This window comes from Pinus tabuliformis, chromosome 1_2 (genome assembly GCF_031772625.1).
Source record: "Pinus tabuliformis cultivar Carrire ecotype Pingquan chromosome 1_2, CPIR1, whole genome shotgun sequence".
NCBI classification, from domain to species: domain Eukaryota; kingdom Viridiplantae; phylum Streptophyta; class Pinopsida; order Pinales; family Pinaceae; genus Pinus; species Pinus tabuliformis.
This window is the reverse complement of record NC_142298.1, coordinates 1,160,415,275-1,160,423,393: the sequence shown is the minus strand read 5'-3', so window position 1 is coordinate 1,160,423,393 and position 8,119 is coordinate 1,160,415,275.

The window sequence follows — 8,119 nt, the reverse complement described above, 5'->3', positions numbered from 1 at the left end:
TTAAATTCTTGCAATAATAGTAACCATCTTGTTATTCATCCATTGGTGATGGGTTTATTTATCAAGCATTTGATTGTTGAATGATCTGTATGAATGAAAACTTGATATCCTGTTATATAGTGCCGGAATTTGTTTACTGCATGTATAACGGCTAACATTTCTTTCTCTGTGACTGTGTAGTTCATTTCTGCAGGTCTTAGATTTGCTTATAAAGTATATTGCATAAGTGAACACGTTCTCTTTCTGTCCAAGAGAGGCACCTATCGCGGTATCTGATGCATCAGTTGATATATGAAATGGCAAAGACTAGTTTGACCCACGAAGAATGGGTGCAACTGACAATTTCTCTTTTGGAATTTGAAATGCATTTTGACAATCATTTGTCCAGTGAAATTCAATATCTTTGCTAATAGTTTGAAGAGAGGTTGGGCTATTTTACTAAAGTTTTCAATGAATCGTCTATAACAGCCTGCATAGCCTAAGAAGCTTCTTACCTCTTTCTGTGTTGTAGGAGGCATTAAGTTTACTAGGACCTGGATTTTTGCTGGATCCACCTTAATTCCTGAAGCAGAAATATGGTGTCCCATAACTATTCCTTCTGTCAACATCATATAGCATTTCTCATTGCTTAATGAAAAATTTGTTTCAATGCATCGTTTCAAAACTTTCTCAAGGTTGTTTAGGCAATCATTATATGTGTTTCCGTAAACTGTGAAGTCATCCACATAGACCTCTACACATTCATGAATTAGATCAGCAAATATTGCAAGCACTGCTTGTTGGAAAGTTGCAGGTGCATTGCATAGACCAAATGGAAAAACATTATAGGCATAGGTTCCCCATGGACAAGTGAATGTTGTCTTGTCTTGGTCTTCTTTTGCTATTCTTATCTGGTTGTATCCGCTAAACCCATCTAAGAAGGAGAAAAATTTCTTTCCAGCTAATGAGTCTAACACTTGATCAATGAATGGTAGAGGAAAATGATCTTTTAGTGTAGCTTTGTTTATTTCCCGATAGTCCACACATACCCTCCACTTTCCATTTTTCTTTGGTACAATAACCAGTGGAGAAACCCATTGACTATCTGAAATAGGATAGATGAATCCAACTTTTAACAATTTTTGCAGTTCTTCTTTCACTATTTCCTTCATCATGGGATTCATTCATCTTTGAGGTTGTCTTACAGGTTTAAGTTGATCATCTGTATAGATGTGGTGGATACATGTGCTAGGATGGATTCCTTGCATGTCAGTATAATCCCAGGCAAAAGCTTTTGAATATTTTTGTAATAATGCAATTACCTCTTGCTCTTGTGCTGATTGCAATTCGTTTCCAATGTTTAGATGTTTTCCAGGATATACCTCAATTGTTTTTATTGTTGGATTGGAGATTGTGTTTATAGGAAAGATGTCTATAAAAAATTTCCGCAGAGTTTGAATAGTACAAGTTTCCTGAAAGCATTGATTCAAAAGGTTACTTGCAGCTTCATATTGAACTTTTCTAAGCTGCTCTGAAATACTTGGTTCTGAAATGAAAAGATCCATTAAGTCTTCATTCTCTTCTTCTTCTCTAAAATCAAAGAATTGATTTATACTTAAAACTGATTTAGTTTGCTTTTTTTCTTGAGTTTCAAGGACTGATTCTAAAGAAGTTGATTGTGCAGGTGAATAAATAGTTATGTGTTTCCTTTCATCTCCATGTGAAATAATCATGCTTCATGATCTGCATCCTATGAAGGCATCAGCAGTAGCTAACCATGCTCGGCCTAAGATAAGAGGATGTCCTCCCAAGTTTGACTTTGGTTGCAAGATAAGGAAGTCAACTGGATACTCCCATGAATCCAAAGGGACTATGATATCTTCTAATATTCCTTCAGGAACAACTTTATATCTATCTGCTAGTTCCAAGATTGTAGAAGTTGATCTAATGTTGTTTAAATGCAAGGTTTTCATTGTCTCCATTGTCATTACATTTATAGCTGCTCCCAAGTCTATTAATGTGTTTGGTACTGAGAAATTATTTATTGATATAGTAACCATAGGGATACCAGGATCAATATATTTCTCTACTATGGTTTGTGTAGACATGAGGCTTGCTAATTTACCAATGACTTGGATTGTAGTAGGATCCTTTTTCTTTTTCTCTGATTTCCTAATGCATAATTCCTTTATTGTTTTAGCATATATTGGTATTTCTTTAATTGCCTTTAACAAAGGAATTTTTACATAAGCATTTTTTAACTCATCTAAGATATCAAATTCAGGAAGGGTTGTTTTGTTTTGTTGTTCCACTAACCTTTCAGGATAATGTGGTGTTTGTGTTGTAATATTTGTTCCTTTCTAAATTTGTATCTCAGTTTGTGATGTTTCAAGTGATTCTCCTTGTTCAGTTGGTTCTTCTATGATTGGAGGAGAATCCTTTTTAAGCACTTTTCCAGACCTTAGATGGACATCATTAAGAGGAAGAATCGAATATGTAGGAAAACATGTTGCTTCCTCTACAGTGTATGCAGATTTGTCCACCTTATTTTTTGGATTTGCCATTGGTTGGGCTGGTAATTAAGTTGGTCTGGGTTGATTTGTGGGTAGCTGTAACTGTTGTGGTTGGGTCAACAACGATGGTGGATTCTTCTGTGGAAATGGAATGGATTGCGGATATGCAAAATGTTGTTGTTGAAAGGGTATGGATTGCGGATATTGTGGATATGCAAATGGTTGTTGGTATTGTTGTTGATACTGTTGAGGTGGCTGGTTTCCATAACCATATCCTCTCCAACCTTGTACAGGTTGTTGTGAATACTGTTTTGGAGGCCAAGCTTGCCATGGCATTGGAGGGGTCTAAGGATTTTGAGGTGGATAGGGATAATTTTGTTGAGGGAATTGCTGCTGATTTTGTTGAGGCATCCTAAGTTGCCATGGTCTTCGTGGTGCTACATAATAGAAACCTTCTATCCCTGGCACTTCTTCCATTGAGTTCATTTGTAATTCTTTCAATCTTAGACAATTTTCTGTGGAATGATTTTCTATACAAAGACAACAAACCTGAACACTATCCAAAGGAAATTATCTCAAGGGATGTTTCTTTCTACATTTGGAACAAAAGGTTGCTAGAGCTTGTTCTTGTTCTTCTTTCTTCTTGTTTACCTTTAGCACATCTACTTGTGTCCCTAATGTACTCAAGAGATCTGTTTTGAAATTTTCCAATAAGCTTCCTATTTCAGCTCTTGTTATCCCTCCTGCAGCTGACTTTGCTGCCTTTGAACTTGCTTCCCTTCTTCCGGTTTTTGATCTTCCTCTAGAATATTTTTGACATAACTCAACAATTTCATTGAATGGTAGGTTTGAAATGTCTCCTTTACCCATCACATTCAAAATGTCAAGGTATTCATCCCTTACACCCTTGAGAAAGATTGTTCGAACGGTTTCTTGATTTAGAGAGTGTTGTTTAGATTTATGTAGATTATATGCAAATCTTTCCAAATATTCTTCTAAACTTTCATATTCTTGTTGTGTCATTCTGAAAACATCTTCCTTTGAATCTCTAGATCTACAATAAGCTTGATATTTCTTAAGGAAGACAGATCTCATATCATCCCAAGAAGCTATTGTTTGTTCTCCTAAACCCATAAACCATTTCAAAGCTGTTGCTTTTAATGTTGCAGGGAAAAGACGAAGTTTATGAATGTCATCAGTATATCCATATGTTCTACATAGAATATCAAATTCAAACATAAATGCATCAGGATCTTCTGTGGGCATTCCATAAAAGTTTTGCAATACAGAAGGTGGAATATTTTTCATTTTCACTTCTTCTCCTAATATTGCACTTGTGTCTACTATTGGAAAGCCAAAGGTAGTCTCTTGATCATTACCATCTTCTTGTCTTTTCCGATCGTTTTCTAGCTTTCTATCATTTTCTTGTTTTGCCTCCTCTTCTCTCTTTCTTCTCCATTCTCTTTGTTGTCTTTCATATTCAGCTCTTTGTTCAGGAGTGAAAATAACAGATCCATGTCCCTCTTCTGCCATTGGTTGATTTGCTTCAATTTTGAGTGGAGTTTCAGGTTGTTGGAAGATAGGAGGATTTATGGATGGAAAGACAGGTTGTTTTCCTTTGATAATTTCTTTCTGTTTTCCGGAAGTTGAGTATTGTTTTTGTTTTGCTTCCCAAGCTAACAAAGTTTGTCTTTCAATCAAGGTTAATCTTTGTCCAGTTCTTTGTTTTTCTTCCAATTCCTCAATTATTGGATTACCGGTAACTAGGGTGTTTGATGATCCTATCTCTAATTGTGGGGGGTTTTTGATAAATCTACCTTGAGGATCTCTATATATAGGCATAAAGAAACATAACAGAAAAGGAACATAACTAATGTTTTTGTTGTTTTGAAATTTATCTTTCTATTGACTATGCCAATATTTGCCTCCCCGGCAACGGCGCCAAAATGTTGAGCTAATTTGTGGACCTAAATTAACACAATTATTTCTTATCAATCCGGGTTGTTTATGATTTGAGGCAAGTTCACTATATGTGAAGATCAGATGTAATCAAACCTTGAAAGATAAGTTATTCAAAAGATAAAAGTAATACATTCTATAACTCTAATTCAATCAGCTTAAACAGAGGAAAAACATTGAAATGGTTCTTGACTCAAGAAATCCACCTTCACCTCAATTATCACTTAATGAATCAGAGATTGAAACAAAAAGCTTAAGATAGATAAATTATTAATGAAATAATATCTTAAATTAAGAGACACATAAGGTATTCCATCATAATTCATTCATCTCAATATCAAAATCTCAATGAGAAACTACTTGCATGGAAATAAAAGAAACTAGTTTTAATTCATCATTTTAGCAGAAGGGATGCCCAACTTGAACACCTGTTTTTCCAACTCAATAAAGTGATGAATAAGCTATTAACTAATGAAATCAATCACTATGCATAAACCATAAAGCAATCTGAAATAAAGCTTTGAAAAACTAGTGCTACAACAACCAGATTACAAGGAAATAAAACTAGTTAACAAGGAAGTGTACTTAGCTTGGAATGGGGGCCCTCCACCCTTGCCTTGCACACTTGAGAGGTGATATCATAAGCTTAAATTCAGTCACACATCCATAGCATTGAACAGCAAAATAATAATAACACAAGTCTTCAAATTAACTCTTCAATCCAAAGATGTCACAGCATAAAAGTATATCATAAGTCAATACATAAGCCATCAAAGTTTTGGCTTTAAATAAGAAGTCTCATGAAAAAACTGATCTATATTCACTCAAACAAACCCATCTACTCTCATCCACCTATCTAAGTCGAATTCATTACTCCCATCCCAAGAAAGATGACCAATCCTATAAAATCTCAAAACTGCCCCATTTCTATGGGATTCCTGAATGACTAGTCATGGTTGATTAGCACCAAATGGGCCTAATAAAGCTTGTTCTGTTCGAACTAAGCATTGCTGGCTTAGTCCTAGTTCCCAAGCTGTTCATCCATGCATTCCATTCATGCCCAAGTGTCCTGCAACCATATCAACCATAGAGCTAGTACGGGAATTTCTGAATCTGCCAATTTTGCACTAAAAAACAAAATTTTCATAAAAGCTTTAGAAATTGAAAAATTAAAATTAAATACCTGAATGGATATCAAATATACATAAAAATTGGATAAATGAAGGGAAAATGGATGGATAAGTAAGTTTCTTTGAGCAAAAATAAGACCAAAACTAAGGCCCAACATACATTTCTAGCTCATTGTAAAAATGATTGATCAGAAAGCGGTTGGAAACCTTGGGTTGGGTACTGAACTTGAGGTTGATAACCTTGAGGCACGTACTGAAACTGGGTTTGACCTTGAGGTATGTACTGAAATTGGGGTTTACCTTGAGGTATGTACTGAGTCTGGGGTTGACCTTGAGGTATGTACTATCCCGAAGGTATGTCCTATCCTTGAGGTTTCCCCCCAGGCGGTAACTGACTACCTTGAGGTTGCCCCCCAAGTGATAACTGACTACCTTGGGGTTGAACCCCAGGTGGTAACTGACTACCTTGAGGTTGAGGATTTGGAATACTACCAGACATCATAAGGATTTGTTCTGCATTCAATGCTTGAGTTCCATTACTACCAGTTGATAACTCATGTTCAGTCGGTCGAGGAGATGCTCCTAAAAAAGTACCAGTGAGTGACTGGTACCCCGAAGGAACAGAAGGACCACCATATAAAAATGTTTCCAGTGATTGGGAAAACATAGATGACTGTCTTGACATGATCGATGAAGGATAATAACCTCTTGGTGTAGGATGAAAAGGAATTCGAGGTGGTGAAAAAATAAGACCCGGATTTTCTAAAAAATTTGTCAATGATACATACCAAGCATCACTCCTAAAAGGACTATAGAATATTGATTCACGCTCCCTAAGGTTTAAAGTCTGTTGGTTTTCAGGAAGAGTTACGTCTTCGTTTGGACTGACAAGTTCTTCAATAGAAATGAGGCCAGAAGGAAGATTTTGAGTAATGATGTTTCCTACCCTAGGTGAACCAGGACCACTAGAAGTTGGAGAAGCAAATCCTGAAGTTGGAGTAGTAGCAAGTTCAATGTTAGGGTCAGAAATTTTAGGTTCTTCAGCTAACTCACTGGAAGGAGAAATACTACTAGTAACTCTGGAAAATGAAATAGGATCTTGAATATACTCTGTTGTTTGTATTTGATAATTAGGATGAAAAATTAAAGATGACTCTCCAACTTCTGGTGATCCAACTCTACTGTCACTAGGTGATACAAGAGCTTGTAGCCCTTCAAGCTGGCTTCGTTAATAATCAGGAGGTTTCCTCTGAAGTCTATGAGATTTTCTCAGTAATTCAGCCACGACTAAATATTAATTAATCACACACAAACAAAGAAAATTTCAATAAAACCACCTAAAGTCTCTAAAGAAACAAACAACTGAATCACACACCTAAAAAAATCTAAGAGGTGAAACCACACACAAACAGTAACTTCCCGTACTAAAAACACTACTTTGTGATGAAATCCAATGTAGTAGAAGTTTAATATAGAAAGGGTGGTTGGAACAGTTACCCCGACAACCTGCTTAATGAAACAGACTGGCACAAGTTTCTTCACAAAACCATCTCGAGTGAAGAGAAACCCTAGAGAGTACAAGTGAGTCTAGTCGACGTCTGCTCCAGGTGCAGTGAGATCCTTCCTTCATTGTCACCTTAGGAAATAATCTTAATTTTATGGACACTAAGGTTACCAACAACAACAAATACAACTAGGGAAATAGTCTACGATCCAATCTACGCGCAAGGGCAGAGTAACAAAGCTCAATCCCCTTGAAGGCTCTTCAACATGGTCAATCCGAGGTTTACCAACAAGTGACCCTAGGCTCCTCGACAATGGTTAATCCGAGGTTTACTGTTTATAATATGCGCAAACATTCTATCTTTCCCAATGAAACATAATTGATTGTCTCAAAGGTTCGGACATGATCTCGTGATTGACTCCTTTAAGGGAAGCTTCCGAGAATGTATCAATTACAATTGGATTTATTTCCTACGACAAAATGTATCTACTTGTTTGTTTTAACTATCTTGGAGAGTTAATTACTCCCTACTCCAAGATACTAGCCTAAGCTATATTGGTGATAAGAGCCCTAGAAATAGAAAATATTACTAGATCAATTTTAATTGAGCGTTTCTTTTATGGGTTGTTCTTTAAGTCAATATGTATGGAAATGAAACTTTGATGGTGTCAAGACTCGATCCCAAAGACACTAAAAAATGCACCTAAAATTATATGCAATTCGTTTTTCTTTCAATGAAATTATAGCTAAAAGAAAGAGTTTGAGAATGCAATTCTTTAAGAAACAACTCTTTCTTTCAACATGGAAATTGAAAGAAAATATTTTTGTCTTTTTCGATAAGAACTCAAAACGAGACTAATAATTAATGCTCACAATAAATCCCTTTCCTTTTTCAAAACTTGAAACTACAAAAAACAATTTGCTTCAAAAGAGATCTACAAGTTCTTGAAAAACGCTTAAAACTACAAAAACTAATTTTGAGATCTAAAAACTTTTAAAAATCTAATTGAATAAAAAGCTTCAATTATTTTGAG